A 25658-nucleotide genomic window follows, 5' to 3' on the forward strand; every position below is an offset into this window, starting at 1 on the left:
TCAGCATAAAGGTGATATTTTATTTCCCATCCACCATCTTCTCTTCTTTCTTTCTCACTTTGTTTAGAAATCAGGAAGGGACAATAAGTGAACACTGAAACCCCTAAATCATAATTAATTATATACTGTCTTTGGTGATAATCTATAAATTCTGAAAGACAGGGAATATATGCCTGGTTTACTATGATACTCCCTGTCACCTAGCAGGTGCCTGGCTAATAATAGGTGCTGCATAAGTTGTTATTTATGGAATAAATAAATAAATATTTCAATATTTCCACTATTCCAGCAATACTACCATCATCAGTTAAGTTGTAGCTACTCTTAATGTATTACTTCCAAACCCCATCCAACATTTTCTATCTAATAAATTTTAGACCTTTGACATAAATCTGATACACATTTAAAATTCCTTTTGCTAGCACTCTATTTAAATAAACCCTAGATTGGAAACTGATGAGCTAGCACATTAAGAATTCACTAATTTGCAGATCGTTTTCATCCATTAGTTCATTGCAGAAAAATCACACATTCAGAAAATAGTTCAAACAGCAATTTCACCAACATTTCAGCCTTAAACTTCCACGTATATTCTAAATTTGCCTTATCCAGGAATATACAATAAAATGTAGAAACGTTGAGATTAAGTATAGTTCACGATAGCAAAAAGAGGCAAGTTAGCATTTTGGAAAGTAAAATAATGGGTTAATGAATTATATTATGAATAAAGTTAGGAGAGATAAATTAATATTCTATGTTAAAAGCTTCTGGAACTCTCTCATCTTTAATTTAAAATTTTTTATTGAGCACAAGTACAACTGTTAATATTCTAAATATGTTTGCTAATAAATTTTACAAAATTACTATTTTATGTTTAAATATATTACTTTGAAAAGACTGGTACATTCTTGAAATATGACTTCTTATTTAAAGTCCAGGGACAAGTTTTCCCTTTGATAAAACAAATCTATAATTTTATGATGAAATTTAAGAGGCAAATATAAATCGTATAATAAAAATATCTGTCAGAGAACTTTTTCTTGTAAAGTATCTGATATTTTAAGTGAAGAATGCCTGCATAAACTAATTTGTGGCAACTTCATTTTTATTCATTCAATTATATTTAAAAGTCTATGTATATGCATGAATACATAATTAAACATTCTTGTAAGATTTGTCTCTATACTTGAAGAAAACATATATATACTCTCAAGATTTGAGAATTATGATGCTACTGCATAAAACATAGTGAAGGATTATATGTCAATATCTTCCTTTTGTATTTATGACAAAAGGAAAAATAGTCCACAAAGAATTGTAAATTGTAAATCTAACTCGTACAGGACAGGAACAAATGTGGAATAAGCAGAAGTCTTTTGGGATGTGTTTTTAAGCAGGAGGTTTTGAAAACTCCAAATTTAGCTTCATAAAAAGAGGTAGTGCAAGTGTGAACCATGTGGTCATTCTGGCATACTCTGTGTAAAACTTCTCTCTTTACCTAAATAAGGATATAATAAAGCTGCAGAAATGTGCAAAGCAGAAATCCTCCAGTTCTGTTTATTCACTTTCAGTCAGGTAGTAAAATATCCTAATGTTCCATGAAGAAATCTTCAAAATGCAATACTAAAATAGCCTGCTAAAGAGAAATCAACAACTTCTTTATTTAGATACTGAGCAGTTTAAAGGAAAAGATGGGTGGAGGTTTTGAGTTTTAGGGGTTTTTTTTAAGCCAACTCTATCTGTAAGGATCAGTTTTACTAAATTTTCATCATCCTTACTTTGTTGCATTTTTTTTCATACAGTCATGCCCCTTTCTTCCTCTTCTATGTCCCATATCCTCCAACTTCCTCTCAAACATTCTGTGGAAGTGGGACGGGGGAGCAGGGGGAGCAGTCTCAATGTCTTTCATCTTTTTCCATTTCATTTCTTCTTCATTATCCTTTCTCCTTTTTCTGGCTCCCTCTGGCCTTCTTTCACTGCTGTAATTACTTTTCAGTCCATAATTCTTTCAGAAATTCAATTTCTAAGACACTCTCCATTCACTTCTAATTCTACAGTCTTTGGTAACGCTTTGTAAAAAAAATGTAAACTAAGCCCTTCTTTCTCTTGGTTTTCTGAGACACAGCAGCAGTGGAAGGAATAACAAAGAGTATCTTCATGTGATGAGTGCGGTGTTACTGTGACCCTCAGTCTCAAGGGAATACTGAACTCTTCCTATAACATACATGTATGACAAAAACATCCACTACTTGGGAAAAAAAATCAAATCTGTTCACACAGAACTATTTGTGCTGACAATTTAAATGTGAAATTCTGACTATTTTAATGGACCTATGTGACTTTAAGTTTGATTTTGAAGAATTTTGGTCCCTAAAGACCACTGCGCTTTCAAATATAATTTTAAATGGATGTCCAGAATCTAAATCAACAAATTACTATAAGCATATGAACAAATCATACAATCTATAAGAAAACCAGATTTTTAGGTACTAATAGCTCATTAAGTAGTGTCTTTGGACATCAAGATACTGCAACCACTCCTCACTCTCTGACACTGAGTGCAAAAAGAGGACATGAACTAGTATAACAATCACAAAATTAATGATAAGTAACATACCCTCACTGTCAAAATGGCACACAGTTATAAATCTGAACGATAAAAAGCACAATAACTATCTAACCCAGGAGTATACTTAAAATAAAATGTCCAAAACCTAAATGAAGACAACTGAACAACTTTACTAAAAATGTTAATTAAAAGGCATACTATTTTCCTGAATAGAATGATCAATGTTGTAAAGATACTAAATGTTCTATTACGATTATTGCAATTACAAACTATTTTAAAGAGAGAATTTGCACACTGAACTTAACATATTGATTCTGGAAAAAAGTGTGTAAGAAGAGTTAAGAGGAGTTGTAAAGAGAAAAATGATGATAGAAACTTTCCCTTAGATATGCAAATTACTCTAAACTAGAGTAATTTAAACAGTATGATACTAGCAAAGAAATAATGTGATTATTACAGTATAAAAGTCTACAAATACCTGTGTATATATAAATTTAGTATAAGATGAAAATGAAATTAAACCAATCCTTACCTCACAGTGTTAAAAAAGATAAATTCCATACAAATTATTATGTTTTAAAATGTATAAAGAAAATGAAAAGTAGAAACAACAGAGGAAATTTTATTGTTTGTTTATTTTAGTAATCTTGGGGTTAAGGAGGTATCTGACTGCCTGTATTTGAATTGTGGCACTATCATTTAAATTGTGTAACCCTGAATAAGTTAATTACCCATCATCTATGAAAAGAGGATTAATAGTATCTTATTCATAGGGTTTTTGTGAGGATTCAATGACAATATGCACATAAAGTGCTTAAGGGCCCAACAAACATTAGTTGTAATTTTTATTCTTAGCATGGAAACAAAAGTCTGAAACCATAAGCAAAAAGAATGACATGTGAATATGTCAATTTTTCAAGTATTTTTTGTAATGAATATCACAATAGAAGTAAAAGAAAAAAGTACATAAATACAGTCGGCCCTCTGCATCCACAGGTGCAGAATTTGCAAACACAGGCTCACTATAATGGGCCAATTTACATAATGGACTTGAGCATCCGCAGATTTTGGTATCTGCAGGAGTCCTGGAATGAATGCCCCATGGATACCCAGGCAGAACTGTATAACATCTATCAAAGAATATTAAAAGTTCTTCAAATTAGTATGAAAAATAAATACTTTAAGAAAAATGTTTCAGATGTCATAAACAAGCTATTCCCAAGAGAAATATAAAAGCCCACAACATGACATTTTTCAACCTCACTAATAATGAAAGAAACACATTTTGTGTATGTGTGTGTGATTAGCAAAAATTGCTTACTCACACTATTGTAAAAGATTAAGTCAAAAAAACTTTCTCATGCAATTTTGATGAGAGAATAAATTGGTAAAACCTTTTAGACATCAGTTTATGAAGGCATATGGAAATTCAAGTATGCACTGCCTTTTCCTTAACAATTCTTTTGATATGAATTTAGCCTAAAGAAACAAAGTGTGCGAAAACATACAAAATAGGTATTTCTTCACACTGCTATTAAAATATCAAAACAAACATATCAATAACCTAAGAGGTAAACCTCTAATTATTGAAGCAGAAAATACATCAGTTGATCAATATTCAGTAAGAAAAAGCAAGTTAAAGAATAGTGTATGTAGTATATGTAATCTATCCTCTTTAAAACATAAGTAGGTAGCAATATAGGTTTACAATCGTAAAGAAAAAGTTCTGAAAGAATATATATTAAACTGTAATTAGTGGTCATCTCGATGGGATAAGATTATAGGAAGCTTTCACTTTTTAATTTACACCATTCAGTATTGTTCGAATACTTCCTAACATTTAAGAATTGCTTTTATAATAATAAAAAGGGACATCTCCATCTTGGAAAAAACAAAAGATTAAGAAACTCATATAATAATTACTTTCCAAGTTTCAGATTTTCACATAATTCTAAGAGCTACCTGCCCTTTTAAAAAGCCTTTTACTTAGGTTCAATGAGGTCCTTGTCAAGAATTAATATATACTTAAGTGTTAACTTCTTTTTTAAAAGAACTGCAATTAAAAGAGCCACTTATAAAGGAATTCACAAGCATGTTTCCCAGCTCAGAGTTTAACATGCAAGTAACATCTCTATTAGTACTTGAAACCAAGAATTATAACCCATAGCAGGCAGAGCATTTAAAGAAAGCTTAATAACAAGAATGGGCCCAATTTAATTCAACTTTCAAAATGTTTTTTACACTTCAGAAACTAAGAAGTTTTCTACAGCCTATAAAACTTGCACATTTCATCACTAGGTTTAGGAGAAAAAGTCATTTCTTACCATTAATGGTTAATTAATCCATTTATTTCAGACACTACAGTTATGTGAAAGACTCACGATTATTGCAGTAGAAACAAAACTTGATAGTCTTTTTCATCAGCAAAGAGTATCAGAATATTAAGATCAAATATTTTGCATTGTCCATGGTTTTTAACATTTTCACTAAAGCAAGCTTTTACTATATTTAAATATGGAAGGCCACCACCAAATTTAGTGAAGAATTTCACTTCCTCAGGAAGCAGAGGAACAGCTCTATGACCAGATATTATACCCCTCTGTAAGAATTAAGTTGGATTCCTCCAAGGGAGACTAACTTCCTTATCTCTATGGCATAAAAAGTTAACGATACCTTTCTTGGTTTAGGGTTCATCCCTCCTACCAAACGTTGTATATCCCCATAATCTCTTAGGAAGCATCATGTTACAAAGCAGAATATTCCACACCAACACTCACCAGATGTCTAATTTTGAGAAGGGTTAGCATACACATCTGTAAAATGGGAATAACATCACCTGCTTTATAAGGATGTGTGGAGACTAAATGGGATGCTAAGACTACTATGCATAAAACAACACAGAAGCTCAAAAATTGCTACTTCTTTTCCAGCTTGTCTACAGTCAGGATAACTCATAATGAACATAACAAAAAAAACTGTAAAATATTACATTAATTATAACTGTATAATTATATGATTTTCAAAGTATGTGTTTTCTTGAACTACTTAAAACATAAAGTGCTATAAAAAGTGCAATCAACCCAAGGAAAAGAACTATTAACCAACCACCTTACACTTTAATTTTTTTCCCCCATTTTAAATGATACATTCATAAGCAAACAACAAGAGATCACCACTGGAAGCTTCATGAGCAGGAGAGAAGTAATTCCAGTATTTGAAATCTGATCACCTCATCCCTGAGTTGCTGAGCTGGCTTTCAGCAAGCATCTTCATATCTGTATTATGACAGAGGCACTGCATCACTTCTCCTCAAGTCCCTCACACACTAGAATCATCACTTCTTCTCCTGTTCCAGAAGCTTCAAGTCATGGCCTATGTCTGTGTAACCTCTTCTGCCTGATAATCAAGGTTCTTAGTATTCTGATTACACCTTCCCTACCCATAGGAATCCCAAACACAGATTCTCGAGGCTAGGTCAGTTTACTCACAGCAGAACACCACACAGATGTTGGTTTCTGTGTAGGTGTTCATTCCATCCCCACACTTAGGACACTCCTCCTTTACTCTCCTGCCAGCCAATCCATTCTTTAAATCCAGTTCGAGACCTATCCCTCCCTCAATGAAATCATGAATGCAGATGTATTTATATACTTAAAGCCAGTGCCACAGAACTTATCACATCTATCTAGACTGAGCCATCTTAGTCTATGGCTTGCTTTGCCTGGCATCATCCTCAGTTCAGAATAGAGAGTCATGACTACTATGATTCTATTTTGAATCATTTAGAAAAGTTTTATAATAAGTATAACAGCAGCAAAATTCTTCACTAGTGCAAAAATAAGCATTTGCCTGTGCCATCTCCCATCACATAAATTCTTGGTCAGAATCATGGCATAAATTTAATATTTAAATACAAATCACTGAATTTTTCATTTTGTTTTGGTCTTATGAAGATATTGCTTTCTAAGAATAGCATAAATTTCTGTCATGTGTTGCTTCATACACATATCATGCACTTGTGTGTGCCAGGCACTCTGTGTATATTATATAATATAATTTTGAAGAAAATGTGGAAAAGTAGGAATTTTTACTCCTTTTTTAAAGGTGAGAAAACAGAGACTGAAAGGGCCAAGGCCACAAAGCAAGTAAGCAAGAGCTGACTGTCAACTAAGAACCTTCAGATTCCAAGGTCCCTCTGCTATGCTCTGCTCCTGCCTCACCAGCCGGTGTGTTCTCATATTACACCTCCTGCTCAATGGCTCAGCCTCTTAATAGCATAAGTTTAAAATCAATAATTATCAAAATACCAAAAAAAAATTTTTGAGATCCAGAAAACTGTTCAGCAGTTAATTATTTTCCATATCACTGGAAACACCAGTGATATGAAAATGCTGGGCAGGAAATGTTTCTTCAAGTATTAACAATCATTTTATCACATGAGAATACTGAGAATTTTTTTTTTCTTGACAAGACCACTTCAGTCATGCTTTAGCCCTGGACAAATGTTCTTCAGTACTCATCAAATTTTGGCAGATGGCTGGCAACAACAACAAAAAGCAGTTTTAACCCATTATTCTAGCAAATGTTCAAACAAGTTAGGGAAACCTTAGTAACTATCAAACTGATTGATAAGCACTTTAAAAGTGCTTCAGTTGTCCAATTATTTTCCAGTATTTCCAGGTTCAGTACAGAACACTCTCACTGTGTAGCCTGAATGGAAAAGTTCAGAGATATAAATTTCTGAAGAAAACAAAACATAACAATTTTCAAAGAGAATTATTTACACTCCTTTCAAAGTAATTATGAGAAAGATATACTTTTAAAAATCAAGAAGAAAAATATAATACAGATTCAGGAGTAAGACTTTAGAAATAATTCCCCTACCTTATTAGTAATACAAAAATAAAAATAAAAATAAAAATAAAAATTACAATTAGGCTTTTATTATTTTTCAAATATAGTACTTAGTATTGACAAGTATACAAGAAGTCAAGTAATCTTTATTATGGCAACGGGAGCATAAATTTGCTACAAATTTCCAGAGATTATTTGGCAGTATGTGTATAAAGTCTTAAAACATTTATGTGCCTTGACCAAGCAGTAACATTTTTAAGTATTTATTTTAGGTAAAGAGTAGAAGATGTTCTCAAGGATTAATGAGCAAAGACATTTAATAAACAATTCATAATAGTCAAATACTCAAAACAACCTAACTAATATAAAATAGCATTAGTAGATTGGTAAAAATAAATTATGAAATGCCCACACAATGGATGCTCAGCATTCATGTAAAAGTCCTACGTTAGAATAATATTTCATAACATAAAAATGTTTACTACCTGCTGTTTTGTGAGAAAAGATTATATGCTCTAATTTTTTTTTTTTTAATGTTCAAGGTCATATCTGCATTGGGAGGCAGAAGAAAATCCTCGAAGAGCTACTGTGTGGATGGTGGATTTAGGGTAATTTTTTAAATTATTATATAAGTTTTAAGTCACTGTAGTTTAACATCTATATACACAGCAGAGTGATCACCACCATAAGTCTAGTCACCATGTATCACCATATATTTGAACCCTTAAGTACTTTTGCTCACTCCCAACTCTTTTTCCCTCTGGTAACCACTAATTTGTTCTCAGTTTCTATATGTTTGCTTTTTATTATATTGTGCTTGTTCATTTTTTGTTTCTTTTGCTTTCTTTCTTAGATTTCACATATGAGTGAAATCATACAGTATTTGTCTTTCTCCTTCTGACTTATTTCATTTAGTATAATACCCTCAAGGTCCATCCATGTTGTCACAAATGACAGTATTTCATTCATTCTTTTTTATAACTGGATTGTATCTCTCTCTGTGAGTCTGTGTGTGTGTGTGTGTGTGTGTATCACATTTTTTTATCCCTATATCCATCAATGGACAGTTAGGCATGAGGTTGTTTTCATATCTTAGCTATTGTAAATAATGCTGCAGTGAACATAGGGGTGAATGTATCTTGTCTGATTAGTGTTTTGTGTTCTTTGGATAAACATCCAGAGGGGAATAGTTAGGTTATATGGCAGTTCTAGTCTTAATTTTTTGACAAATCTCCATACTATTTTCCATAGTGGCTGCATTAATTTATAGTCTCATCAATAGAGTACAAGAGTTCCTTCTTCCTCCATATTCTCTCCAGCATTTGCTATTCCTACCTTTCAATAACAAGCATTCTAACAGGTGTGAGGTGATATCTTACCATTATTTTAATTCACATTTCTTATTATTTAGTTAGATAAACACAAAAAGTAGGACTTAACTTTCGTAAATTATACAAACATTAGCTTCGTATGCTGTTTTATATCACACAAATGCTTATCAGTTTCTCCAAGCACTACATCTCAGTATAATTCTTACCTACTTACTGGAAAAGCACCAAAATGTGACTTTCCTCATTGATATGACTTTTACTTTTAAAGCACATCAGTTACAGCGTATCTAATGAAGTGGAGCAAGAGAGATTAGACCCTTTCACATGTTAATCTGAGCTTAAAGTAAATTTGAAGAAGCATCACTGTGATACAAAGATGGGCAGAGGCATGTGTTTATCTCTGAAAAAGACAGCTCTGGCTAAGTCAGATGCCACTTTTCATAGCTTAATGGGTGGAATTAAAGAGCATGAGTCAGACAGACCATTAAAACAACGGTAGCTTCAAATTCTGACTCTTGACACTTTCTGTATGATGCTGAATAATTATACTCCAGAGCTGTGCTTCTTTATCTCTAAAACAGGATAAAAATATGCACCCAGTAATGTTGTCATGTTGTTGTGAGGCCTAGATGCAGTAATGATAAAGTGATTAGCAGAGTTCCTGGTACTAAAGGAAAACTAAATAAAACTGTAGCTATTATTACAATGACGTTAATGTTCTAACATCACTAATTCTATACATGAAATATCCTCTCCTCTTCAAACTGAGTAAAGAAGAAATAAGACTGTTAAACTCACAATGCTGGAAGGCTTGGCACCATGGAAAATTTATGACACAAGGGATTTTTCAGAGGTACATAGTAATCTATTATTTGCTGCCTGGTAGATGTCTCAAGAAATAAAGTAGAGAATACTTCATCACATGCAATGGGAGACATGGGCTTCAAAGTGCTTTTCCAAGAAGTAGTGTCACCAGTGAAAACAGAACTGCTAGGTTCACAAGTCTTAAAAGCAGGCTGTATCTGAGCTTAGGTCTGAAGAGTGTGAATAGCCCCAAACACTGAACTTTGCTGTTTTATTGGAGCCAATTGAGAGCTAGGTGAAATTCAAAAGCTAGCATCAATGACTACGTATGCAGTCATCTTCAGTAGATGAAAATCGGTCACTGTTACATCAGGCTAATAAATAAAATTCCTTCTCAAAGAACATGGTAATAAAGGAAAAATCCCCATAAATATCACATTAATAATGGCCTGTAGACAAACAATAATTCAATAACTACTATCAGAGTTTATAGTAATTAGATCTGTGTAGAAGAAAGTTGAAAACTAGCCAAACCATCTTTTTACACGTAAAGCGAACATAATTATAAAACATGGAAAATCATGGCCCCTTATAAATACACTAGATTCTAAGAAGTAAAATGGATGGGGTAGATGATGAATCCTCATCACCACTGTCTAAATGCCAAAACTAAAAATTAACCACTGGTGTATAATAACTCTTAAACAGTACTATCTCCTGTGAACAGATATTTCTGTAACCTATTAAAAGTGTTCTTTGTCTCACCCTAGAGGGAAAAATTATTAAAATAAATTAACATTTTACTGGGTCTCTAATTGGAAGTGGTTGTTCTCAACAAATATGTTTATCAAACAGTGTGACTGGCAAAATGTATTACTGTAGCTGTAGTTATCCAAATTACATGCTGTCTAAAGCAAAAAGGGCAAAAGCCATCTGGCTCATATAACTTGCATTTTCTAGACAGCTTGCAGCTGGTTCTGATTAAGCAGCATCTCAGAACTCTGAAGAGATCTATTTATATCCCTGGAAGTATATTTTTAGGGTTCACACATCCAAGGCACAAGGCATTTGCATTAATAAGTGAACAATTACCTTCGTATTAGTTAAAGGTTTCTACGAAACTGTGGTTTGGTCTTCAGCTGTACAAGATGAACTGTATGTTGAACATGACAGTCTGAAACCAATTTTGAGAATCTGCCCCTCAACATGCCCACATGTTTCCGTGTTTCAAAGGAGGGACACAGAAAAGACGCCTCCTCCACCTTATAAAATAATCAAAAGAAGATAGCTCAGCAAGAAACTTGACTATATTATTTTATCCATCCTAGGAGGTCGGTACAATTATTACCCCCATTGTGCAGATAAGGTAATAACGGCTGAGAGCGGCTGAACAACATGTTCATTGTGGAAAAGGCAGTGAATGATGCAACCAGATTCACACCCTTACCCCCTGCTCTACAGCCTGAGCTATTAACCACAGAAATATAATTTCTCACCACTGACAGGGTTAATAACAAACTTGAATAATTCATTTTATCATAATAAAATTTAATAATAACATACAAAGAAGTAATCATAAATTTTGAGGGAAGAAACATATTAGAACACTCTAGATCTGAGTCTTATAATAATAAAGATGATGAATAAGAAAGACAGAAACTTTTTTCTTCCAATTTAAATCTCCACAGTGGTATTACTTATCATCCTATTCATCATCATCCTAATCATCAAATTAAGATGAAGCCAGACTTGGGAGCTAGATAGAAACATGCAGAAGACATTTAGGTTACCAAAAAAGACATGGCCATTCTGTTACGGATGTCTGTCCAAAGAAACACATTAGTGAATTACTGGTCCCAGTGAAGAGTTTGGTCGTTTAGTAACTAAAGAATTCTTTCCCAAGAGAATTTTGTCCCTCAGATACCCACTCTCCCCCTTCCCTCTATAATTCCTTACACCCTTCCGAGTCTCCTTCTTACCCTTCATTCCTCCTTCTCCTCAGCTCAATGAGCCCTCTCACTCTTTCCCCATTATATTCTCACACAACACTCTGTACTCATCATAATAGGAAAAAATCTGATGGCCATACTTCACATTAACAAATCTATGCCATATGTTACTTTAAACATTATTTATTTCTATCTTTCCAGCTAGACTGCAATGTCTATCATTACAGGGGCCGGGTCTTCACTGCACATTTTTAATCCTCAGAGCTTAGCACAATAACCAGCACTCAGAAGCACTTGCTGAATTCATGACCACAAAAATCATTCTTTCCAGAACAGGCTTAGAATACCATGTCTCCCCAGTTCTCTCCAGATGAAAGCTTTCTTCCTGTTCATCAACAATTTAGGAAATACTAGTGAACATCTACATAACTTTGTCATAAGGACCAGTCAAAAACAATCATAGAATACTAGGACTGTATCAGAAAAAAAAATCGAGACGATATCAGCACCTTCATAGAAGTTTATCATCGTTACATGCAATGGCAAAAATCAAATCATTTCTTTGATATTGGAATTCCCTCAATATACCACAGCTCTGTCAGGCTCAGAACATCAGAAACTCACTCACTTAGTGCCATATTTATATCTAAGATATTGCAGCAGGGCCTGAAATTCTAATTTTTCAAAGTTCTTAAACTTATAATGTTGGGACTGAGAGTTAATGGGCTTCTCCGCCCGATGAGTGGATTTCATACAAGCACAATGATGCTGAAACACAGCCCTACAAGCCCATTGTAAGCTGCTTTAAAAGGCAGATGAAATGCTGTTGTGAAGATGATCACTGATGGAATTTCCAAACGACGGCTCTAAGGCTGGCATTTTCTCCTTTTATTATTAGACATTCTCCTTCCGCAGCTATAATTACATGCTGTTGCATTTCCTGGGGGCTCCACGTGCATTTTAAGTAATTATGGTCATATTTACCTTCATGACTCCAAAGGAAAGGCTTCCCTGTATAAAAATGTCAGGGAGTATTTCATTCCTATCCTTGACGTCATTGCTGCATTCTCCTTACAAATAAATACCTTCTGATGGTAAAAAACAGATAATAATGAGTGGTTGCCAAGTTTCCTCTCCTCTGGACTGTCATAGAAGATTAAGGGTTAAAATGATGAACCTGGCTATAAATAAAAAGGATTATTTCATTATGAATAAATTAAAATTGTCAAATTATAACAAGAGAAACCACTTCACGCTCAAATTTAGAAGAGGAAAAAAGAAAATTTCAATTTAATTCACTACCATGAGCCAAACACCACTCATATTAACTTAGTTTTGGTTCCACATAATATAGCAACTCCCTAAAAACAAAAACAATACTTCCCTAATTCTGGAAGTCTACATGTCACAGGGTACAAAGAAAGAAAAGGAAGTAACTGGTTTAAAATAGGCTTGGTATGTGACTCAATTACATTATAATGAACTCTTTTCAACATGCTTTAGTTCTAAAGGTAAAATGTGGGTTATATTTGAAAGTTTTAAAGTCATCATACAAGCTGGTCTACCTTAGGTTATCTAAAATAAGGAACTCTCTTAACTGAAACTTACATACTTTCTTAGATAAGTGGTAAATGCCCAAAGCTGATGATTCTAGTTTGCAATTTAATGAATTATAAGTTTTTTAAAATTTAGCTATCTTCTTATAAATTCAAGGTTTCTCCACTAGACTGTAAGTTCCCTAAAAGTCAGATCTATCTGCTATTTAAGCAGAAAATCTGGGTTATTCTAGGTGCTCAATAAATTTCTGATGAACACAACTAAATTTGAAAAATATACATTATGTGTCTCAGTTTTACTAGTGCTCAAAAAGAGCACTAACATCAGTGTCAAAAAAATTACATACTTTTTGCCTCTAAAGAAATGTTCCACCTTTTCCTCAAGCTCCAACCACTCCGATTTCAATCAAGGGGAATTTGATCCCACTCTTCTGGTTGTCACTTGTACAGTCAACAACAATCAGAGCTGCATCTCAATGCTTCAGCTCCAGAATCGGACTCAGAGAACAACAGTAGCCTTAGACTCAGCTTACTTAATAGAAGATTATATTCAAAACAAACATAATAAACAGAGAGCAAAGTGTATCATAAGTAAAAGTCAGAATACTTAGCAAGAGACATAGCTGTGGAATTTCAAGGTCAAAGACTTGGGTTTGAACCAAAATTCAACACTTAGCAGTAATGTGACCTTGGGCTCATGTCTCCCTAAGATTAGCATTCTCCTATATTAAATGAGGATCATAAAGTACTTTCTTCATGGAGTTATTATAGGAAGTAATGTGTGATAAGATATGAAAAAGCTCCTAGCATTGTGCTATTATTACATAAACAGGTGATCAATAAAGTTTTGTTCAATCAGAAAGTAAATGGTCACAAAACCAGAAAAGTTACTAGCTCTTTCCATTAAATGGAAATGCAATGGTATATGGGTAGTAGCAGACCAAAAAGACTAAAGGAGCCTAGAAATCATGACATAATTAAAAAAAATAAGATTTAAGGAAAAGGAAAGCTACTAAATAAGGTATGTTGACAGTTACTTTTGTTTATTCAGTGGATTAGGACTTAACTACTGGGCAGTAAAGTGGTACATAATAAAAATCAAATGCAGAAAACACACATCTGTATAAGGCAGGGGTCCTTTTCTGACTCAGTATCATTTCAAGACTCTTACTCAGGATTTACACACCACATACTTTATATGGCATCTTCTAGTCGCTCACTGTTTTTCATTTCCTGCAAGTTTAATTTTTATTATTCAACTTTCTTTCCTTTCTCACTGACAGTTAGGATCAAAATCTTTCGTTAAATTTTCTTCCTGTTCTCTATGCTATCAATGATGGCTTGATTGCAATTAAAAATGGACACAGTAGGGCATTTTAGATACAAGTGACTAAGTCCAATCCACAAGTTAAAAATGGATTCAGATTGGAGGACTTTGTTTGCTGCAGGTGATGTTAAGGGAGAAGAGGGAGTCAGATGTTGAGGCAGAAAATATGAAATGTTGTGACCTGGGAAACTAACAGGAAACATTTGAAGTTGTCCCTCAACAGAAGATTCAGTAACTTTTCTACATCACGTTTGTCTTGCTTACTCTTCTCTCCCAAACATTTCTTTTCCCTCCACTTTTAAATTAGGTACCTAACAGATTGATGTGAAATCACCAACAGGTAAATCAGTTCTTCAAAGGGAATCATTTAAAAGTGCTACTAAGCACATCACTTGGTACATGCTTTATAAAGGTCCATATAAGAATTTCTTTTTAAGAAATTAGAGATTCATATAGCTGTGCTTCTCCCAAGAACCAGGAATACAATTTGCTTTTTTTTAAATAACACAAATATAAAGATTTAATATACATAAAACAAATAATTGTAATAAAGTAATGTGTGTATGTAGTAAGAGACATGATATGCGTAATATATTTTTTAAATATTTATTTTCTTTTTGTAGTTAAGACTTCCTACTTATTTATGTTTTCCTGATAATGAGTCTTTTCTTCTCTATACTTTCCCTCACTATTAAGTTGATTATGTTCTTATAAGATATCTCAAATCATTTTTTTAATGAGGCAGTGCATATATTAAATAAAGTACACATTTGGACTAAATTTATCATCAAATGCCTGCCACTGATCTACCTGCACTTGAAATTCCTTTGAAGTCACAGAACTTGGACCACTAAAACAATTTCACAATGCTCCCCAAAAGGAGAATTGTTTAAAGCCCATCGATTTTTTCAAGTCAATGGCCCTGTGTATACTCATATTGTTTTATATGATTCATATAGGAAATGAACTTCTCATTATTCTTTCATCTCCCATAGCCACAAGAATAATCATGTAATTGAAAGGCTGAAATTCAAGGAGTCTCTCTGGGAATATTTTTACCCCCACCTTTCTTTTCTTTTTTATAATGGGATCCTGGCCAGAGAAGTGTTCTTGTATATAAAAAGAATTACACAAAAGAGACAGTCCAAAGACAGGCTTCCTCTGGGACTTGTTTATTTACGTCACCGTGGTCCTGCTTATTCCTGACCTAATTTACAAATAAAAAAAATTTTAAATAAAGCACAGATTATAAAACTGAAATAACGAAATAAACTTTGTTCTGCATTTAAAAAGCAGGGTTTAAACAAACTGATATAAGCAGAATTCCAGAAATGACTACTACTTGATGTGTGTTTATGTTTTATTTTCCAAAACTCCTTAACATCTTTTATCCTCTCTTTGTTACCAATTAACAGCTGCAATGATAGAAACTGTAATTCACGTGCTAAAGATGATCAGTCTGAAGTTTCCACAGCTATAGAACTCAGATTGTTTCCATAATTTTAATCAGGTTTTCGTAAGAATATAGTTTTCTTGGCACAAGAATTTCTCATTGACCTACTGTTGATTTGAAAAATTAAGTATTAGTAAACATCAGTGACATTTCTATTTTTGTGTCTTATGTATATGTTAAATCCTGTCAAATCCCAGAAGTATTACCAGTGAATGTTTCAGTGCCTCCCAATAAAAAAAAGAAAGCTGAAGTATGTACTCCAACTATCTATGTGAGTGTCAAACTCAAAGGATTATTTCCCTCCAAAATAAATCAAATATAGAATTACCCAGAGACTGTCACAAACAATATTCATAACACACACTTAATTTTTTTCTAACAAATATTTCATATTAAAGAAAACTATAGAACTTACTTGGGAAATAAATAACACAGACAATAATCCTGAGTGAGAAGATTACAAAATAAAAAAAATCAAAAGTTATTTTGCAGATGTAATAAAATAGCAATTATAATTAAAGTAGAACTGTCATTAGAATTAGAAAATATAAATAAATGAAAATATACTATTTTCTTTGCTATCACAGTTCTGTATTCACCTTTCATGGGTTTTATCACATTATACTACAAATACCTTTTTACATGTCTGTTTTCCTAGCAAGATTTTCATTACCAGGGGTAGGGAAACAGGGTAATTTTAATTTTTATATCCACAGTTTTTCAGGAACATAGAAGCTCAATGATTTCTGAAAAGAAGGGCTAAACCTATCAGATTTTGAAACATATTACAAAGCAATAATTTAAATTAAGTAGTTCTGATCTAATTTGAAATAGTTCAATGAATAAGAATAGAAAATCCAGGAAAATATTTAATTATATGTAAAAATGCAATAATATGACAAAAAGGAAATTCAAAACAATGGGGGTAGGGAAAGAAAACCATTTAATAAATGATATAACTGTTAATAATCTGAAAAGAAAATAAGTCAAAATTTACACTATACACTATAATACTCTATAATACTAATCTCTCCTGTCTCTATATATATGTACATATATGTATATATGTGTTAATATATATAATAATATAATTTAGCTCATAAAATATTAGCATGAAATAGAACTGAGAATTTTTGAAAGCATGATCGCTTTCTAAACCTTGAATCAATAAAATAAACAGAAAGATGTAAATTCTGTGCAACAGTTTAATCTTTAATACTAAGAAAAATAATAGTCATGGTAAAAGGAAAACTATATATTGCAGAAATATGCTTAACAAATATGAGAGATAAAAGGTTGTTTTCTATGTTACAAAGAAGAGGTAAACAATCTGACAGAAAAACCCAAAATCCAGAAGGAAAATAAGTCAGTTACATGGACATGCACAAGGGGAAATCAAATTATTAAGCACACAGAAAAAAAAGAACATTCAAGCATTTTATTCATTAAGGAAATGCAAATTAAAACAACACAGAAGTGCTATTTTTCATTTAACTATTAAATACAAAAATTCTAAGAAACAATATCCAACACTGTCCAGGTTCTGGGAAAAGTAAAATTGATAAACCCGTACATTATTGTTGGCAATTTACATTAGAAAGCAATTTGACAAGGCACTTCAAAAGCCACTTTTTAAATGTCACATTCTTTGATCCATAAAAATATTCAAAATCTTAACCTAACATATCAGGCTAGAAAGTTTAAACTGAGTAAGTAACTCCAAAAATGAAGGAAGGAAGGAAAGAAGGAAGGAAGGAAGGAAGGAAGGAAGGAAGGAAGGAAGGAAGGAAGGAAGGAAGGAAGGAAGGAAGGGAGGGAGGGAGGAAGGAAGGAAGGGTATATCAAACAGATTTTTATGGTGATGTAATTTATAATAGCAAAAACATTATAACTCTAAATCTTTAAATCAGAGTAATGATTAAGTAAACTACATGTTCAGCTAATTGCTCTTGAAAATCACTCATTAAAGAGTATAATACATGTGAAGGGCAATATAAATTGAAACTGAATATGGTCTGAAACTGAAAGGAAAGAGTTAAATTGCACAAGTTAATATGCTGAGGCACAGTTTCTTTGTAATTGTAATATTGTTTATTCTATAATTAAAAACAGAGAAAAAACTATTAAATAAATTATTAGTAGATGTTCAAAATTAGAGACCCACAGAAGGATTACATATGAGGTCAAAGCTAAAAACAAAATTAATTCCTTTGAAAGAAATTACAGTTTCTGAGATGTAGTACTTACCCTGGCATTTAAATTGAGAAAAGGCTAAGAATAATGAGAAAATTAGTATAGTACCTAAATGAAAGACAAAATAAAAAATGCCTATGGAAAGTATTTTCTCCATGGAGATCAAGAACTAAAGCTGATTTCAAGCTAAAAAACCCAGCAAGTTAATTGTCTATTCAAAAAGGCTGGAAAGTAGACAAGGGAATATTATTTAGAAACCTTTCCCTATGACTAATTTTTTTTCACTTTTCCCCACCAATCATCCCTCTTCATTCCTATGCCTCAAAGGAAAGTAGCCCATTCTTGTTTAACTATGAAAAAACAGTAAGATTACAATCAGCTTTTGTTTGTGTACATTCACCATGTGGTCACAAAAAATTTTAGCTTCAAAAAAGAACACTGATGCAGAGGTTTAGAGAAAGGGTAAGCTACCCTTTATATCTGTGTAATAATATCTGCAATTAGTGCTCCTTCTACTTTTTAGTTTCATTAATGTAACCAAAATGAGAAAATTTGTTATGCCACAATCACGGGTGTTCACACAACTCTACCCGGATCAGCCACTGTGTTGAGACACATCTGGTGTGCCAGAAACAAACTAGGAAGTGGTGTGTGGGAGGAAAGAAAATTAAAAGTTGTCAAACATTTAGGCATTCAACATAATCTGTGATTCTAATTATTTATCTAGTATTTATGTAGTCAAGTTGATTATTATACAAACTAAAGGAAAACTTTTGGGTTCTCCCAAAACTTTTCTTTCAATACTCTTGAAATTGGCAATACCCACATAAGACCTCATACATACAAACACATATACATTATATTATGAAATCTTCTACTTGGAGTATCCTACATTCCTCTAAAATACCCAACTATTTTATATTTGTTGAGAACTGTCAATAATTGGAGAACTGCTTTCTCAATATTTCCCTTCTAATGTGAGCAATAATGAATACAACACAACTTTGGTGCCAAAATCAGTGCCAACAACGAAGACAATATGTATATACAGTTTGACAGTGGGGAATATATTGCCTTAAATCATCAAATAATTTCACACAACCAAAGAACCTAGGCTATTCATTAGTGTTAAACTATACAAAATTAAGGCTCACAATCTTCTGATGCACAATTCACTTTAAAAGTGATCTTTCTAGTCCAGAAAAGATCTTTCTAGCCCAGTTTTCCTAAATGATAGTGTACTGAGAAAAACATATGAAAATATAGACGAATCTGGATTCATTAACCCGATAAGAAATGGAAAGACTGTTTAACAGTTTAACACTTTTAAAGCAGATATGATATTTCAGATACTATTCTAAAGTGCCTTAAATGCATTAATTCACTTAATTCCTCACAACAACATTTAAGGTAGATACCATTAGTTGGTATGCCCATTGTACAGATGAGCAAACTGAGAAAGAGAGAATATAAACGTCAGTGTTAGAACTGAATTTCCACCCAGGTACACAGCTCTGGAGCCCAAGGTCTTCACCACTCTCTCTACTGCCTGGGCACCTGCTGCCATGTCCCATGCCTTTCTCTGTGCTATTTCCTGTGTGCCATCTCCCAGTTTCCACTGTAACAGGTACTTCATGTGCCCATGAAGCAAAAACACTATGACAATTTAAGACACATCAGCTGTTTATCTTAAAGATGATTCCTATTCCAAACAATTATCTTAAAGATGATTCCTATTCCAAAAATGATATTGGAATAGCTTAAATCTTAACATCTTAAAACATAAAATCTTAGATTTACACATCTCCAATTCAGCTACCTTTGTATGTAAATGGCCTTGAACTTCCTAAAAGGAAGTAAATGTTTAGTAAGCATAAGAATAACAGTTGAGGGAGAAGGCATGAGTATCCAGAACCTTCAAATTTTAAATTATATTTAATTTACCTCTGAATCAAGAACAAGTGTCTACACATCAGTACAACATACTTCACAAGGCAAGAAATCCTCAGGGAAAAAATCTCTTTTTAGGAAGGAAACTGTTAAATGTTCTCTGGGCTGTCACAGAGAACATTGCCTTAATGTAGAAGGCAAAGAAACAAGATAATCATTTTAAATTATCTTGGAAAAAATGAAGCAGTAAAACCTTGTAGAAACCTACCTACATAAAACTAAAAATCAACTAAAAATTCCAAGAGAGTTCTATGACTTAAAATTTTACTTACTTTCATACCCAGAGTAACACAAAAGCAAAACAAGGTCATTGGAATCTGCCTGTAGATAGCTGGAGTATATATATGAAAATGTAATGGTGAGTGCTGGCAGGGGTCTAGAACCTAAGCAGAGATGGAAAAGAGATAAATGTCTTCCCCAGCTTTCTCTTCTTCAGAATGTCAGAAGAGGGTCTGGTGATGAGAGAGTAGAGAAGTTGTTCATTTCTCATTACTGTGAAGTATTCTGAGTACATGTATAAGGTCTCACTGCTAGCTACTTAATTCTCATTTATTTTCTTCAGTTGTAGATAATCAGTTACCTAGAATGATTTCACCACCCCTGCTTTTTCAGCTCTAATCAGGAGAATACTGGGAAAGTAACTCATCTTTCAGGAGAAAAAAATGCAAATGACATTGGTGTCAGAAAGAACCTTGGTGGGAAAGCAAGAAAAAAAGAAGTGAAGACAAAGACACCTGAAGGTGAGCTACTTAAAAGGAGCTGCTTCCTCTGGGTGGGACAGGGATGCTCTGATTGGCCAAAGTCCTGGAAAGGATCTTGGCAGAAGCCCTTGGATCCTGGGGTCTCTCAGAGGCCCTTCAAGGGAGTTGGATGGGGACCTGCAGTTTCAACTTCTCCATCTATGACCCAGTGGCTAAGTTCAGCAGGGGTCTGGAGAAGGCATAGGAAGCCAGGTTCAGCCTTGAGTCCAAGATGTGTTCTAAACCCAACAATTTTTTTTGTAATAAAGCAGTTATTTTGAACCCTTTCTCTTCCCTATATTTATTTCTTTGTGGCTCAGAAGGCAAGAAGAAAGGAATAGTACATAATACCCTGGAATCCCAACCAAATATAAAACAAAAATTTTGGCTGACTTTCCAAATTAATATGAAGTATAGGGAAGTAAATATTAAAAACATTGAGGAAAACTACCAAAAGATACAAATTCTGAGACAGGGAATAGGGGCAGATCTTTAAGTAGTCCCTGGGGGCTTCCACGGGCTGGCTCTGTTGCAAGGAGGTCATAAGATCCAGTATAACAGTGCCATAACTTCCTGTGACAATTAAGAAACTGGGCATGGTCCCCTATGTTTAAAATGAGAGAACTGGACCAAACCATCTCTAGGGCATCTCCAGGCACCAACAATCCATGATGTTATAGCTAAAATTAGCTTTGGTAGCACCTTTAAAGGCAAAAATGAAAACCCCTATCATTCCCACATCACAAGACAGAAGTCAGCCAAGAGCCAGAGCAATCTCTTTTTAAGAAAGAAGAAAAAGCTATAAATCTGCAGTAGCTTTAGAAACTGCTGAGGAGGGAAAAAATTATAATAAGGAATCAAAATAGGACATTGACCTCTGTGAAAAGATCAGATACAAGAAGAATAAGCACTTGGCTAGAGAAAAAGTAGTCTCTCTGTGTATTATTTTTAAAGTAAATATGTCCTTGGAAATATTCTTAAGAATATTCAATCCTCAATCGCCCAATGGTGTTCGTCCACTACCAAAACTCAATAAAAATCCCAAATTAGCTTACAGATGAATTACAGCTTTTACAGCTGATCCTGAATCCAATATGATCCTATAGATGGGGTGGGCCAAACTCCTCAGAAGATGCCAAGAAACATTTGTGCCAGGCCAAAAAAGTGCTGAAACGTTCCACTGACATAGAACCCACAAGTCAACATGAAGCTTTCACTGAAAGATACAGCCTTTGAGTGCAGTTTTCCAGTGATCCAGCCAAAATTCAGAGATTATTGAAAAAAGTTCTCAAACCTAAAATGGTTCCAAATAGAGGTGTGTGTGAGATGGAAATTCTGCATGGAAACTTATTATTCACAACCAGTAAGTTCAATCACCGATCCCATTACACCAGAGGATTTTAATTCTTCCTGGAAGTTCCTTACAAATTATAGGTAACTGCAGTCTGAGCAGAACTAGGGCTTCTGTGTATTCTTAAACAAGTCAATTGTTTCAATGAGATAAGTACATTATTTCCACCAGACAGATAATTGTTTTCTTGTTCAATTGCATTACATTTGTGAATCCAGGTATAAAATGTTGCAAATGGAAAATTACTGAGAAGCAAAGCAGTCATTAGTGTGACTTATAAATGGAGCAAAGATGTCACAGAAGTTTTACTAATGCTCTTTTATGCTACTGAATATGTGGATTTTATTTTTTAATCTCTTATAAATCTGATTGCAGAGAAAACAATGTAAGTAGATCCTTGTGCCTTTACACAATACAAACTGATACACAACACAAACTGAACTAAGATGTCAGCTGGCCAAAATGAATGGCTAAATGACTTGGATATAATACACACAAAAATAAAAGTAAGTTAAGGATAAATTACTTGCCATCACAAAAAACCCAGAATATTGGGACCTGTGCAAAGTAAAAATAAGTAATTTTAAAGTATTGCTATTAGAAATAAATATTTTTAGATTTTGCTCTGTAGGTAGAGGAATTGTAACAGAAAAGTACATATTTGATTACTGTTGTGACACTATTTCCTCACAGAATTCTTAACTGTTAATTGTCCTCAATTAAGGAGCCTCAAAGCAGATAAGAGACATAAAATACATTTTAAAAATAATTAGCACTTTGTTAGTTTAAGGTAGATTATTTCCAGATGGAAGTTGCACATTGTAGATGGTTACTGAGCAAGAATGGCCACCGAAAGTGTCTCTGCATAACAGAAAGTAAGAAGGCAGACAATTTAGAATGATAAACAAAATCTAACACACAACACATATCCTGGGGGCTTGAGAAGTTCCATTAATGAAGAAAATGTTGGTTTTTAATGCCTTCGGATTAAAGTTTATGCTGTTTTTCCCCCTAACTATTCAATAGTTTCTGGGTCAAATATATCAATTTACACTGTATATTTTTTAAATAAAGAAGTAATACTTTTTCCAAACTACTTCTAGAAATTCACTGTATTTCAAATTGTAGAGTGAGGAAAAAATTACAGGATATAGAATACAATTTAAACATCACATATTAATCAAATATCCAAAACTGATATTGATTATGACTTAGAGGAATGTGGCATTCAGAACAGAAAGTATTCCAGACTAAATTAAAAACGGGTATTGTGAGATACTGATGTTAACACTGATCAAGAAACATATGAGGAGGTGTGACATAAATTTGAATAAAATATGGTAAACATATAGGATCATTTTAATCAGTGATTCCTCTCTTCTTTTCAATTACATAAAATGATTCTATAAGATTTTAAGAGTAAAAAGTCTTTGTAATAGAATAAAAATTCCATAAGAACTAAAATTTCTTTATAGTGTTAGAATACAAGGAAAAAATGCTGCTTGTATGGTTTTTTCTGAGTTTTTAAAAACAGCTTAATTAATTTTAACTCTATAGAGTAGTGTTAGGTCCCCAGTTAAAAAAAATTTTTTTTAATCACACCTTTAATTTAGGAAGAATTTTTTTGGTCCAAACTGCTTTTAGACAATGTTATATAAAAGTTGTAATTTATTTCATATATATTACAAAATTTTGATTGATATTAAATTAATAAAAACTTCAAAAAGAGAGGTGAGGAAGAAGATTAGCTGTAATATTTGATTTATTTTCTGAATTTACCTAATGCCACTTCTGCAACTTAGAACAATTTTTGACATACAGATATTTCCTCCAGTATTATTCAGCTGTAAAGATCCTAAAAATTCTTATATTAACCTTAGTATTTTTGGAAAAGGAAATTAAAGTTCTAGGAATTAAAGGTTGAAGAATGATTCTACACATCTACTTAAAAGCAAAGTCAAGATTAGAGCAAAGAATCCTACTTCCTGTTTCAGTCTTCACTTAAAGTGAAAAATAAAGGTAAAAGCAATGTCCAGAGATCTTGAGTATCTGAAGAACAGCATTTAAAGCTGAGGAAACAAGAGTAGGTAAATAGTTGCCCCTTTGGAACTCACACTCTAGTGTGGAAGACAAGCCAATGTCAAGAGTAAACCCTGTCAACAACCAGTTTTCTCTTCCTGGAGAGCCTCAGTCAAATCCTCAGTCAAATCAAAACCAGCCCCTCCCATCCTTTAGTTCAGATATCACTGGGCATGTTGTGGATATATTAGTTTTCAGAAATGTTTTTATCACATCATTCTTGTCCAATTCTTTAACGCACGATGGCATCTTACTCTAAATAGATCCAATTATTTTCCTTACTATATGTTACTGTGCATAATTTGCCCCCACTTGGCCTATTAACCAGTTTCTTCCATCACTCTTCTAAATCAAAACTTACATTATAAGTGTCCAATATCTAAAATATGTTCTTCACTCATCAACACCCTTTCTTTCCTCAGCATGCTTTTATACTCTCGAAAGCACTGTGCATTCTCCTCTGCCTATCCCAATCCCATCTACCTGCTAAGATGTCTCTAGCTTCAACACCCTTTTGAAGTTTTCCTAACTCTACAAACCATATAAATCTTTAAATTTTCTAATCCTCATGTGCATTTAAGTTAAACAAAACCATGTTACCCTAAACTACTCTTGTCTTGTTCTCTAATTTATTTCTACTTTACATTTCTCTTTCCCTAATCCCCAGTCTCACCCTATCACCTCCAAATACATACCTCCTATTTATCTTGGGCTGAAAATCTCTGAATCTGTGATGTGCCAAGCAGTGTGTAAAGCAACAGATACAAAAAGAGGCACTACTCTCAAGAACCTTACAGTTTCATAAGAGAGATAGAAAATTACTCAAAAAATTATGGGGCAATGTACTGTATCCTATAATAAAGATACAAAGCTCTAAGAGAATACAAGTAATATAACAGAGAGATAATCTAAATTGTCCTAGCAGAATGATGTGGTAGGGGATAAATTTAACAGGAGGAGGAGGAAAAGAAAAGACATTTCAAGTACTGAGAATAAACCAGCGCAAAAGGAATAGAGACAATGAAGAATGTGTGTATATATATATATATATATATATACACATACACACACACACACACACACACATATATATATATATGCACATGTATACATATATATGATGAGACATTTACTAAAATTGTACACACTCTGGGTATAAAGGATCAGAACCCAGACACTGAATGACTGAAAAATAAGGGATTAATTTCAGCAGAAGAATAATTGAGTAATAGGTAGAGCCTCAGAAGCAAAAATGTCTGTAATACTGAGAATACTAAGTCCACAACCTGAGTGGAGTCAAGGAGAACCAGGCATTGCTGGAGGATGGAGCCAAGCCACCTCTAGCCAAGAGAGTTAAAAGTCCCTAAAGTATAGGTGAAATTCTATGTTTCTTATCCATGATCCTAAGGGACAAACATTTTCCATAACTCATTTGGCAACAAATGTAAGCTCATCTGGCAACAAAAATTGGCCTAAACTGACATGAGGCTATTTGTTGTTTT

The 25658-nt window shown here is 33.3% G+C and overlaps 1 long non-coding RNA gene across 3 annotated transcripts in view; it reads right to left on the bottom strand.

The window, feature by feature from the left end:
* LOC140697417 (uncharacterized) overlaps positions 1-25658 on the bottom strand; it is a 131280-nt gene that overhangs the window by 21033 nt on the left and 84589 nt on the right. The gene's annotated exons all lie outside the window — the stretch shown is intronic.

Source organism: Vicugna pacos, chromosome 7, assembly GCF_048564905.1.
Source record: "Vicugna pacos chromosome 7, VicPac4, whole genome shotgun sequence".
Classification (NCBI taxonomy): domain Eukaryota; kingdom Metazoa; phylum Chordata; class Mammalia; order Artiodactyla; family Camelidae; genus Vicugna; species Vicugna pacos.